Below are 14,057 nucleotides of genomic sequence, written 5' to 3'. Positions count from 1 at the left end.
GCCATTTTGGTGAGGCGATCCACCACCATGATTGAATCGAACCCCTTCTGTGTTCTTGGAAAACCTAAGACAAAGTCTAAATTGATTGAGTCCCATGGTCTGTCTGGAATAGGCAGGGGTGTATATAATCCTATATTTTGACTGTGTCCCTTTGCAAGCTGACACATCTTACACCTAGCCACAAATCTTTGTACGTCTCTACGCATTTTTGGCCAATAATAGAAGTGGCTCACTTGATCCAAAGTCTTATCAATGCCAAAATGTCTGGCTAAACCCCCACTATGTTTTTCCTGGATTAAGTTTTCCCTCATCGAACATTCCGGAATACACAACTATCCTCCCCTGAACAACAATCCTTCCTGTATGTTATAGTCTAGCCATGAACTGTTGTCTCTCAACAACGGATTCTGGCAAGCTTCGTATGCTTCCTTAAAGTCTGCATCTGTTTCATACTAATCCTTAAGATGCTCAAATCTTAACACCTGCACTTTGCTTTCCTGTAAAATCAAATTTCTCCTGCTTAACGCATCTGCCACTTTGTTGGTTTGATCGCTGATGTGTTTCAATACAAATGTAAAACTCTGGAGGTACTCCACCCACTTCGCATGTTTATGGTTCAGCTTGTGCTGTTGCATAACATACTGCAATGTAGAATTGTCTGAAAACAAAACAAATTCATTCGCCATCAAGTAATGTCTCCAATGTTTCAGTGCTTGGACCACTGCATAAAATTCCTTGTCGTAAGACGTATACTTCTGCCTACTCTCATTCAACTTCTCGCTGAAATAGGCCACTGGCTTGTCCTCTTGGCTGAGTACTGCTCCAATGGCTGTCCCACTGGCATCACAACAAACTTGAAAAAGTTTGTTGAAATCTGGCAACCTCAAAATTGGTCTTTCGGTGATCTTCTTTTTCAGCAGCTGAAAACTCTTTTCCGCTGACTCCGTCCAATGAAAAGGTTGATTTGCTTTTGTAATGGTATCCACCATGGGTGCACAAATCCCACTGAAATCTTTTATAAATTTTCGATAAAAACTTGCCAACCCATGAAAACTCCGCATTTCAAACAAACTCTTGGGGGATGGCCAGCTAACTATGGATGCAACCTCTTCCGGATCCATCTTTAATTCGTTTTCTGAAATCACTAATCCTAAATAAATCAATTCTTTCTTAAAAAAGTACACTTCTTCAAATTTAACAGCAATTTGTTTTGTTGCAACTTTTCCAGGACATACCTGACATGTCGGAAATGTTCTTCCTCCGTCTTACTGAAAATAAGGATATCATCTAGATATACAATCACGAACTTTCCAATGTATTCCTTCAACATTTCGTTCATCAAGCACATGAATGTGCTAGGTGCGTTGCTCAGTCCAAATGGCATGACTAGCCATTCATACAGGCCTTCATTGGTCTTGAAAGCTGTCTTCCATTCATCCCCTTCATGAATCCGAATCTGGTGATATCCGTTTTTCAAATCAATCTTCGAAAAATATGCCGCTTCACTCAAACAGTCCATCATGTCATCCATACGCGGTAAAGGAAACCTGTACCTAATAGTGATCTTTTTAGTTGCTCGAGAATTAGTACACATCTGCCATTCACCTCCTTTCTTGGGAGCTAAAACAATTGGGACCGCACAAGGACTTAAACTCTCCCGAATCAACCCTTTATCCAACAACTCCTGTACCTGCTTCCTGATCTCTTCATTGTCCTTTGGACTCATCCGGTAAGCAGCTTTGTTTGGTAAACTAGCCCCTGGAATGAAATCAATATGGTGACTGATACTCCTTTTTGGTGGAAATTTATCTGGTAGATCATCCACCACAATGTCACTAAACTCCTGCAGCATATCCTGTATCTCCTCAGGTAAGTCAATAATCTCAGTATGGATTAACACCGCTCTTGGCCTTCGCACAATTGCATATTTTACCTCATCATCTCCAATATGTTGTAGAAACTCTTTTCCTCCTAACAGTAATGCTTTTGTTCCATTGTTTTTTTTCCGTATCCTCCTCTTTCATGGGTACTAGCATATGCTTTATCCCATCCTTAGCAAACTTGTAACAGTTTGTCTTCCCATCGTGGACAACTTTCTTGTCATACTGCCATGGTCTGCCCAGCAGTATATGGCACACATCCATCGGCATGATATCACAAGTTACTTTATCCTTATACCTACCAATGTGAAACTCCACTTCGCACTGCTCATCAACCAACAGTTGGTGTCCTTTTTGTAACCAAGACACCCTGTATGGTGTTGGGTGCTTCAATCTTTTTAAACTCAAATTTTCTACCATTTCAGTGGCTACTAGGTTGTCAGTTCTCCCGCTGTGAATAATCAATTTGCAGCATTTCCCATGTGATTTACACACAGTTCGGAACAGTGCTTTCCGCTGTGTCTGGCCAACTAACTCTTTAGCCGGTTTCAACAATACCTTGTTTAACACTAAGGTTTCTCCCATTTCAGGCATGTTCTCCACTTCTTGTGGCGGTGCCTCTGCTTCTTCTGGTTGATCACTTTCAGGACATTCAAAAGACCTGTGTCCCCACTTGTGACACTTGCAACACTGATAGGCATTTCCTCTGCCTCTGCCATTACCTCTTCTTTGTTGGTAAGGCCTTCCTCCTCTAGTGTTACCTTCCTTTTCAGTTGGTCCTGCAGTTTTTGAACTGCTGCCCTCGTCATTGTTGTTGACAGTTCTGCCTCTGCCAAAAGACTGTCCTCTTCTCTGCCAAATCCACGTCCTCTTTTGGCATTCTGCTTTCTGGCAATCTTTTCTTCTGCCTTCAAAGCACTTTGATAGGCTTCCTCTATGGACTTGGGGAAAGATTACTAATCTCATCTAGTATCTCCATCCGTAAGCCATTCACAAACCTTACTGTCTTTTCCGGGGTATCTTCAACATAACCTGTTCGTAGGGTCACTTTGTAGAATTCTTTCGTATACTCCTTCACAGTCGTTGCTCTTTGCTTCAGGTTTTGCACCTGCCTACACAGAGCAATCTGATAATCTTTGGGTAGAAACTTACTCTTCATCTTGGCAATCATCTTGTTCCACTTTTTGATCAATGGTTTATTTGACCTTCTCCTTTCTGCCTGCACACTGTCCCACCATAGTGCTGCATGTCCCTTCAGTTTGGTGGCTGCAAACCTGACCTTCTTATCTTCACTGATTTCTTCACACTCGAAATATTTATCCAGCTCACTAATCCAGTCCAACAATACCTCCGTAGATAAACTGCCATCATAATTCGAAAGCTTTGGCTTCGGCTTGCTACTTGCCAACAAAACTGATCTCAATAATTTTATCTCTGGTCCCTCTTTGTCTGACCTTTCCGTCGTGGCTGCAACTTCTTCTTCACTATCATCCCCACCTTCTGGATCCCTATGCCTCCCTGCTTCCACTACTGCCAATTAGGCACTTAGGATCTTGATTTCTTCTCGCAACGCTTCATTAGCTACTCTCCTGATAGCTCTACCTCGATCTCTTCTTCTTACTTCCATTTTTTTTCTTTTGAAAAAAGACCCTGCTCTGATACCAAAATTTGATGGCGATCCCGAGACAGTTGCGTGGCAAGACTTACGTGGCAGTTGGCCCATCCTTGGTCCTTCTCGTGCTAGCACACATCGAGGTTTGGTGAGGGTTTATGGCGCCTTCAATGCGCATCTGGCCCGAGGTTGGTCTCGTTTTGTGTGAGCACGACGTCTATGGTATGGCTCGACTTGGGCTCATTTGCGGTGTTGTTTGTTTGAGTTATGCTTCCATTCCTCTGTGGCTCGTCTAGTTTGGTTCTGGAAGAATATGGGTCTCTGTTGCCCGCTATCCTCTTGGTTCTTCTCTGGTTCCGGTCCTCTATCGTTTGCTAGTTATATGAATGTTTTTCGTTGGACTTGGTGGCTGCTGTACACTTGGTTTTCTGTGGAGGTCTCAGGTTTGGTTTGTCATTCTGGGTATGCCTTATTTCGACTGTCTGTGAACGATTCTTTTACAACTTGCAGGTGATGTTTTCTAACTGGGTTTTGGTCACATTTCACAGGCCCTCCGCCTGTTACTCTCGTCGATGGCTTGGCTACTTATTTGACAGGTAAAAACCTTGTTCTAATTCCACTGTTTCGCCTTCTCGTAGTTTTTATTAACTGCCTTACTCTTGGTGAGCAGGCTGTGGTATCATGGCACTTCGGCCGTTGGTTGCGCTCAGGTTGGGGTTTCAACTCGTGGCTCGGTTGTGGAGTCCGACCTCCCCTTCAGGTATTCGTCGTGGGTCAAATTCCTTGTTTTTTCTCTGGTGTTGTTGTGTGCTATATAGCCATGCTTGCTTTCTAACAATCTTCTTGTCACTGTGCAGATATCCCTCTCCTCTGTAAAGGGGCTGGCTCTCAGGGATGAAACGCCATGGTCTCGTCCTTGAAGATTTGGGTCCGATGTGCTTAAATCGCGTAGGGTCCTTCCTTGATTGCGCTCTGTGGTTGCATTTTGGTTTTGGGCTATAGTTGTTTAATCCTTGGGGTTTCAGTTTGTTGGTCTGTCGATACTTGGTTGCCTCCTGTGCAACGAGCCCATCTTGTCGATTTTGTTTTCTGTTCTGGGAATGTGTTTTGGCCTTTTGCTGTTGGTTGTCGTGTCTATTGTTTCGTTTGTGTACTGCTTTGGTCTATCTGGGTTGTGGAAACCCTCTTTGGCCTATCTCCTTTGTATGGATTGTTGGTTATTTTTTTGAGGGCCCTGTGTCTTGAGGCCTGTGTGGAATTTGGAAGTTCTGTCCTGTACTTCCGTGGACCTAATGATTATATATATATTGTAAATTTCTAATTTAAATCAAATAGTATGTATTTGGTAATGTACTTGGATGGTTTGGCCATGTCGTATTTGATCCTTTCAGTGTCGGTGTGCAGTTTGAATGTTTATCACACAATTTGTCGTTTAATTGCTATGCATAGTAATTTATACTTGTTGCTTCTGAAACAGTGAATACCTGTAAGCTTTCTTTAAATTCATAAAAAAAAAAATTGTTCAGAGTTATGCTTTCTTTCCTTTTTTTCATCTAGATGGCAGCCACCCCACTTTTGATTCTGGGTTGCCTATTTATATTTGCTGGCAGCCTCATACTGTTGAGGAACCACACTCAGTTACATTATAGTTATTTTCCAGTTCCATTTCTTACTTATTTTAAACAAATTCTATGCTAACTACTGTTCAGTTTATAAATCCTCTTTGCCTGGGTGCAGAGCTTATATTTTATAGATCAGTTTTGCTTTTCCATTTTATGACAATGGCATTCTTACTTCCACTCCATTTTATCACTTATGCACTGAGCAAGTGTCATGACCTATTAAACTTATCTTATGTTTCAAGTTTATTTTATTATAAATAAAATTTTAAATTAATTTTGTGATGGATTGTTTCTGGTTGGATTAATTAAAAAAACTGACTTGGGTATGGGCTCCTCGTCCATTATAATATCTTTACTAGATTCATAGGTGTTTAAAAAATCCATTCTTAAATTTAACTTCACGCTGGATTGTTTCTGGTTGTATTAATTAAAAAGCTCACTTGGGTATGGACTCCTCGTCCTCGTTCATAGGTGTTTCTAAAATCTATCTTATATCCCATTCCAAATGGGATAGGGATGATTCAAAATTTTAAGATAAAGAAAGTAGATCCCTATAAATTGGTGATAGAAATATGTAAAAATAATATATTTAAAATAAAATCTTTGCGGGGATTTGTTCATTTATTTATAAATTCTTCTCCTTCTGGGATTTGTTCATGTAATTGAAAGTCAGTTTTTGATGATTTTTAAATTTCTCATTGGTCCATTCCACATGTTTATCCGGAAATGGAATGGTTGGCGCATAGACAGGAGTAACAACTTCCTCGCCCATGTTGGAGTTTCCTCGCTAGATCCAATAGCTTCTCTTGCTAGATTGATCTTGGCTACTACTTCCCATTTTGTATGTCATCTCACTAGTTGCAAGATCTTGAGGTCCCAAGGTCTACTTAGCAAATGAATACGAGTGCTTTTTCTGATTGTGTGGTGGTTTTCTTGCTAGATACAAAAATCTGTATTTCTGGTTGACATCTGTGATTATTCCCATAGAGAGCTAGAAACCTTGGCATCTTGCTCCTTTTTCGTGTTTCAATGGCAAAGGTGCTTTTTTATTATTATTAGTAATGGTATTGTTAAGATCCAGGATCTCCTCCTTGGGTGTCTGTGTTTGCACAACGTGGTATTGTTCAGTGGCACTCTGCCACTTGGTAGGTCTTCGATTGCCCCGCTTTTGGGCATGAAGCCTTTTGGACTTTTGGTTAGCGTAGAGGGTTGTCACATGCCTTACTTTGAAACATGATCTACACTAAAAGGCAGTTTGCTCGTAATCGAGATTTTGTATCCAGAGATAATATTTAGCTTTTGGGCTGGGTGTCTTGCAATTCGACTTCAGAAAGTCTATGTCTACGCAGATCTTTGAAAAAGTGGGGATAGGCCTCTTCACTATTACACGGTGGTGAAAAGGAAACCTAACAGGGTGTTGAAAATTAAACTTAATTAATCCTTCCTCGTTTGTTCTTAATGATTCAAACATTAAAAGTTAAGAACCCACCACAATGGTGAAAGGAAGTGCTTCTGCTGTGGGGTTGAAAATAGGGTACCGAATTTTATCTTCTTAATTTTTACATTTAACTTTTTATATTAAGAGAGTTGAGATTGTTAATTTTACAATTTAAAATAAATTTATTTCATATTTATTTAATTAAAAATTATTTAATATATATATTTTTTTCTTATAATGAGGTAGTGCATTTGGTACGGTTAATCTTTATCCACATGTATTCAAATCTCATGAGCAATGATCATGTCAACACTGTTAGTGGACAAATTTGTGAATAAAAAACCCACATAATTCCTTTTGCTTTTCTAATTTTATTAATCACATTGCCGTATTTTGTTATTTCTAATCTCACTTCAAAAATATGTTGCGTATTTAAATTTAGACCCAAAATTCTATATTTTTAATTTGATTTTTTTCGAAATTTTAATTAGTTTTTTGGTAAATGATTTTTACCAATGCTTATTTCAAGTCCATTAATGTAACTGTCGGAGTACATTATTTTTTGTGAATCATCTTTGTTTTTCTGTTTTACAAAGGTATGTAATCATTACACATCCGCTTCAATGAGCGCATTAAAACAATGTATGTAATCATTACACATCCGCTTCTATGAGCATTAAACAAAGGCATGTAATCATTACACATCCGCTTCTATGAGCATTACACTTTTATTTGAACACCTTTGTGGTGGCTAAATGCCAACTGAGATTGGAATTTGGTCATTCGCCACCATTTTGATTTGGTTTCTAAAACTCTGTCGGGATGTTTGTTGGGTAAAACTCCCACAACCTTCCATGTCTACTGAAACATGAGAGTTTTGTCTGCAATACAATGAAAATTGAAATTCCACTTGAGCACCTCTATAGTTGCTTATGAGTTTGGCATAAAACAATCTTCAACGTCTCTGTGATGGTAAAATATCCAGCTTAAAACTGCTTTCTAGGAGTTGGCTTCCAATAATTTATGGCGACCAAGTTTGCATACAAATTGCTTGGTATATTTAATTGCTGTTTTCGTATTTGTTTTAATGCATAGCCAATGTAACTGGTTTTCAAAATTTGCACTTGTTTATGTTCTATTATGCTCCATAAAAGGGAGTCTAACAATCTCTTTTCTGTGAATGCAGACCATGGATTACTGATGGTAGGAGAATCGCAATGAAAATAAGAAATCCAACACAACTTCTCGAAAACGAGAACGGGAGAAATGATGTCAGGATAGCTTGCCCCAATTGCGATTATGAAATTGACAATAGCCATGTACTACACTGAGCACTCTACTTGCTGATGGCAATGGTTTTTGAATAACGATGCTTGTTCATCATTGACGTTATTTTCCTTATTTCAATCATTTGATGAAATAGCTTTACGAAGAGGTCTCTTAACTAGCTTGAGTACGAGTCTATCTTGTCAACAGTAAATTATCTATTTTGTGATGTATGGTGTAGAATCGAAATTTAGAATACCCAGGTAAGGGGATTAATCAACTATGTTGTGCTTTTTATAGAGTAAAAGGTCATTGCTTGATCTTTTAAATATGGCCAATTATTGACAAAATAAACTTCAATGCCATAAAATGACAGTATAACTAGCTTCAGTCATTCACAAACATATATTCTTACATGGAGTGCAAGTAAACAACTCCAATTCTATACATTTAGTGACATAATAGATCACAAATACTAGTTTCAAATCATTCATCTCGTTCTCGAATCGTCAGTTTTGCCAAATTGATTAAATAAATCACAGTTTGAAACTTGTTGGGTGAGGTCGCTTTACAACAAGGATATAAGCTTTTAGTGTTAGTTTGACTATGAAATTCCATCAGAGGTATATGTGGCTATTTGAGATTATTATTAGTTTGATATAACTTCTTTATTTGGGCTCACGGATAATGATGAGGGTTGCAAATTTAACTGCTCGCATTTCTCTTTCAACATTGAGGAAAATGTAAGTGGCATGCAGATTTTGCAAATGTTTTGATTCACCTCAACGCTATTGCCTATCTCGATTTGCTCGTTTCAATAGTTTTTAATATTTATATTATAACTATTCAAATTTTAATTGAGAATATTTTTAACTTAAGCAGAAAACTACAAATTTCAATTTCCATCCCCTATAAATGGCCCATCTAATGCAATTCTCTAAGTTCATTTAGAGTTGCTTAGGGAGATTAGTTATGTTCTTTAGTTCCAATACCGAATCTTGCATCTTTTACTCTTAGAAATATCCACTTATGCCTAAGAGTAAAATTGGCTTTCCAACCTATTGTAACCATAGTGTTGTACATAGATCCTCTCTATCATTGGAAATATCCGCTTATGCCTAAGAGTAAGATTGGCTTTCCAACCTATTGTAACCATAGTGTTGTACATAGAATATTCACCATGACTGTCCATACCAAAAGCAACCGTGTCCAAACTATCACCACACATAGAGTGCTTAGCTGCCCAACTTTTAGAGGACTCAGTGAACTACAAAAGATGTACATCAAAATTTCCACACTCAAGATAACAAAATTGAGAGTTGTTTGTAGACCAATTAGATAATCGAGACATCTTATTGGTTGTGATGATAGTGTTTTGCCATTGGGCAACTTGGAGGTTCCTCATCCTCTAATAAGATCTAAATTGAGGTCTCAACATCGATGGGCTCTTCGAAATTTTGTCTTATCATAACTGACTTGGGCTAGGATGGTTATCATATTGAGCCCGTCAAGCTTCCAGGGGAGGATAATTTTTTGTGGTTGAATTTGGTCTACATCTTCCCATGGGATCACTTATTGTAGGTTAGTCTTGCTTGAAATAATAAATTTTTTTGATACATAGCACCAGTTGACTCTGGCTAGAATTGGAATTATAATTTTTTTTAAAACACCAGGAAATTGATAACTTGTTATAGTATGTTGGGCCAGGCCTAGGGTTAAACCAATTTCTTGCCACTACAACTCAAGAGTATATCCAAATATTTGCAACAGATATGCCAATAACTTATGACTTAGCAAGGGTCGAAATGTTTGAAGACACATCCACAATGGGTCAAATCAAAATGTCTCATTAGGGATTTGAACCTAGGTGTGGAGAGTGCTAGAACTAACTCCCAACAATTTGAGCTATTACAATATTGTAATTATAAGTCCCCAAAAGAGACATTTGTCTATTAAGGTATCTCGTTTGAATTACGTTCCAAATACTCACCCCTTTGAGAAGAGGATTTTGTTTGATTATAAGTTTTGTTGGTGCATTGATAATGTAATTTGATCTCTAAATTTTACTCTAAAGCTTTGGATCCTTTAACATCTTTTAGTACAACTTAGCCTCAAAAAATTTGTTCGCCACATCTTTTAGCACCCTTTAGGGGTTGTGACTTTTCAATAGTTTCTATCATTCCTTGCCATAGAAAGTTACCTCGAATTTGTCTATATTGCATGGGACACATCCCCACCTTTAAAACCCATCTTTCCATTGTTTCGACATTTGGGGATTTTGGAACTTTAAACATTCCAGAATGCTTAAGGACTTTGTTGGGTGCATGAGGTCTTTTAGGGGAAGTTCTAGGAAAAATTTAGGAAAATTTTAAGGGATCATCCACATGTCCCTCATGTTGTAGCTTTCCGATTGGGTTAAATAATGGTTGAGTAGATGAAACCTCTTTAAACAATATTGCTCAAGGTTAGTTGCAATCATGTTACTATTTTGTGCAATATAATAATGGTGTTACTTAGACATTGGGTTAGAAATTTTTGCAAGTTTCACCCAATCCTAAAGTAGTGTGTCACTGTGTACAATTTGCTTGACTTCTTTTAGTTATATTTATTGATGGAGATATCAATCAACATTTGCTTTGAATAGAATTGGGAGGAATAAGGCTAGGAGTGATTGGAGTCATGGACCATAAGCTTTTGATGGTTTCTCGTGGAATTAGAATGGAATGTTTAATCAATGTTTGGTTTATTACATTTTCAAATCTCAACCTTGATTTGATTCTCACCTCGAAGTGTAACCTTTTGAGACTTGTCATTGGTGATTATATAAGTGTAGGTTGCAATTTGTTTTATATTTATATATTTATATTTGTATATAATTTTTTTTCCAATGAAAACCTTGTGGGGAAAACCTAAGGGACGCTTCCCCACATTCATTGATGACATCCCTAGTAAACTTTTTGACATAGACTAGTGCACCTAATTGAGGGGATTTGAGCTGAGCACTTGTTGGCTTGGAACTAGTGAAATGCTTGGCAACATTGGTCGCAGTTGATTGAGTTGACCCCTTGGGCATTTTTTGTTTCTATATATATAGATAGATATTATTGTTGTCTCCTGAAAAAAATGAGGATGTGCTTTAATTAATCCAAATCTTTGTTCCCTTGTACCCTTGTTTTGTTATTCTGAAAATTTATTCTAATTTTGTCTATTTTAGCAAGAATTGAAGTTGGAGCTATGATGATAAGGCTTCTGTAGAATAGATGAGATAAGATAATTTCATTAATGACCATGAATAACTCAAAAAAATAGGTCAATGGGACTAAAAAACAACCAGTATTAACAAACCATGGAAGTGCCAAGGGTACTCTTGATGAGAAAATAAAAATGTTAGCAAGAAGTTAATGTAAATATAAAAAAGATAAGGGATTGGGTGCGCTGTTAAGGCACTCTTAGATGTTAAGTCACTGATTCAATTCCCCACCCTATTCAGGTGTTATTCTTGGACATGACCATGATGTAGCCTCACCAATGCCAAATTTACACAAAAAAAGATTATGATAAGAATTTAGTAAAAGTTAGGGTGCTAAACAAGTATTGGTCGATTTCTCCACATTAAAAGTTGGTTCCCCTTTATAGTCTTGTGGAAACAAGTTTGTTGGCAATTGAAGTGGAGGATGTGGATGGTTTCATTGATATGGTATTTCGTGTGTCTAAAGTTAGGGTGTTTGAATGATACTTGTTCCTAGTAAGCATTGAGATAGGTAGGAAGGAGGAATAACCCAAAAAAATATGTCAATGGGACTGAAAAACAACCAATAATAACAAACAATGGAAGTGCTAACGGTACTCTTGATGAAAGAATAAAAATGTTAGCAAGTAAGAAGGTAAAGTAAATATAAAAAAGATAAGGGACTTTGTCATTAAGTATGATGTAGAAGTGTAGGATGAATGCTCACTCCCTTTGCTTTGCTGGCGCCTCTATTGTTGCCTTAATCATTGTGAGGTTTGAGAAGGTCTAGCTAGGTGATCCTAAGAAGAAACCATATGCAATAAATAGAAATTCTTTAAACATGTGATGTCATTGAGAAGAATCTAGTAATAGAAGTTAGGGTGCTAGACAAGTATTGGTTGATTGTTGGTTCCACTCTATAGTCTTGCGGAAGCAAGTTTGTTGGTAATTGAAGTGGAGGATTTGGATGGTTTCACTAATATGGTATTGTGTGTGTCTAAAGTCAGGGTGTTTGAATGATACTTGTTCCTTGTAAGCATTGAGATTAGTAGGAAGGAGGAAATCTACAAAATGGGATTGGGCTAGCTGGACCATGTGATATGTATTGTTTGTGTGGAAGCACCTATTACCCCCAATATTTGAGGGAATGCTTTGTTTCTTAATTTTTTTGAGGAGTTTCAATGCAAGTTGAATAACACACTTTTCCTTTGATGTGAGTTCCATCTTTACCTTCCAAAGTTTAGCAATCCTTTCTATAATTTTGGTTTAGGGTGTCTTTTGTTTGGACTTGTTTTTAATCTTGTAGATTTTCCTCACCTTTTGGTCTTGGGGTTGATTGTGCTTTGCACAAATCATTTTTGGATCAAATATTATGATGATGAAAAACCTCCCTTTTGGACCGTTAGATGTGTTAAATACTGAATGGCTTTGTTACTCTATTATTTACAAATTTTTGGGGTTATGGATGGTTGGACGAGTTGTTTTGTGCCTTTGGTTGCCAAGGTGGTGGATTTACAACGTTTGCCATTGATATCTTGTAATAGTTTGGGTCAAATGTCATGATGATGAAAAACTCTTTGGACCTCTAATAATATGAAAAATTGAAGTCATAATGGCTTCTTTGCTCCCAAAGTTTTGCACTCGTTGCATTTTATAAAGTTTTTGGCTTGTAGATGGTTGGAGGGTTTGTTTGTTCCTTTTCTCCCCAAGGTGGTGGCAAATGTCTAATCTCTACCACTATTGTATCCCATAATATTTCATGTCCGCAAATGCTTTGAGGAGCCTTGCTAAATATTCAAATGTATAGAAAGGTATGTTTGTCTAAGCAAGTTGCATTCTTTTGAAAGAACAAACTTGAAGGTACCATGAATGCAAGAACATTAACTAGATGGCACTGACTCAACAAAGGAGATGGTCTCAATAGGACATGTGACAATCCTAAAAGAGGCCACGTCATTATGATGATGTCAACATGGATAATGGGGTAGGGATGTGGACCAATGAGGTATTGATGCATGACCATATTACATCCACAAGTTACAAGTGAGGGAATAAGTGGCAACTTCATGTTAGGCCATATGATAGGAGGATTGAGCTTGACATGTTAACGCTCTCAAGGTTTTCATGAAAATTTCTAGGTGTCAGAACCCACACCCCATGGGAATTCCAATTGCATTGTGTAATTTTTTGAGTTCATGGATTGTTGGACTTGGAAATGATGTCTTTACTTAACTCTATTCTGGAGGTTAGTTGTTTGATCAAGTTGCGTTACGTAAATTTTCAAGGTTTTGGATTGTTGGGTAATTGAATGTTAGAACCTAAATTCTTCTTTTGGTTGGGCCATTCAACTTTCGAATTTGAACTCTCCTTTTGGATGACATATGTTTGCTTGAGTTCATGGATTGTTGGAGTGGGAAAGGGCGCCTTTACTTACTTGTATTCTAAAAGTTAGATGTTTGGTCAAGGGTGCATTACATAGATATTCAAAGTTCTGGATTGTTGGGTAATTGAACTTTAGAACCTCAACTCTCCTTTTAGATGCCATATGATTGACATGTTAATGTCCTCAAGGTTTTCATGAAAATTTCTAGGTGTTGGAGTGCACACCCCATGGGAATTCAAATTGCATTGCATAATCTTTTGAGTTCATGGATTTTTGGAGTTGGAAGGGGTGCCTCTACTTGCCTCTATTCCAAAGGTTAGCTGTTTGATTAATGTGCATTACATAAAACTTCAAGGTTTTGTATTGTTGGGTAATTGAACTTTGGGACCTAAAATCTCCTTTTGGATGCCATATGCTTGCTTAAGCTACAATTGATAAAAAATTTAGATCCACAAGCCGTTGTTTGTGTCCACAATACTTTAGGGATGCTTATGAAACATTCTAATGCACAAAGGGGCTAGCAAATTTGAGCAAGTGGTACCAAATTGAAAGCACAAATTTGAAAGTGTTGTGTGTGCTCGAATACCAAGTAGGTTGTACCAAATTGAAAGGACAAATTTGAAAGTA

At 37.7% G+C, this 14,057-nt stretch overlaps 1 pseudogene across 1 annotated transcript in view; it reads left to right on the top strand.

Annotated features, from left to right (window-relative positions):
• The window catches only part of LOC149173448 (SUPPRESSOR OF GAMMA RESPONSE 1-like), a 91,548-nt pseudogene that overhangs the window by 25,808 nt on the left and 51,683 nt on the right, over positions 1–14,057 (top strand). The window contains exon 2 of the transcript XR_016259682.1: positions 7,739–7,871. The product of XR_016259682.1 is annotated as an SUPPRESSOR OF GAMMA RESPONSE 1-like (transcript). The remainder of the gene's footprint in view (positions 1–7,738; positions 7,872–14,057) is intronic.

This window comes from Pinus tabuliformis, chromosome 4_2 (genome assembly GCF_031772625.1).
Source record: "Pinus tabuliformis cultivar Carrire ecotype Pingquan chromosome 4_2, CPIR1, whole genome shotgun sequence".
In the NCBI taxonomy this organism is placed as follows: Eukaryota; Viridiplantae; Streptophyta; class Pinopsida; order Pinales; family Pinaceae; genus Pinus; species Pinus tabuliformis.
Note: the sequence above shows the minus strand (reverse complement) of the source record. Positions and strands in the feature narration are given on the sequence as shown.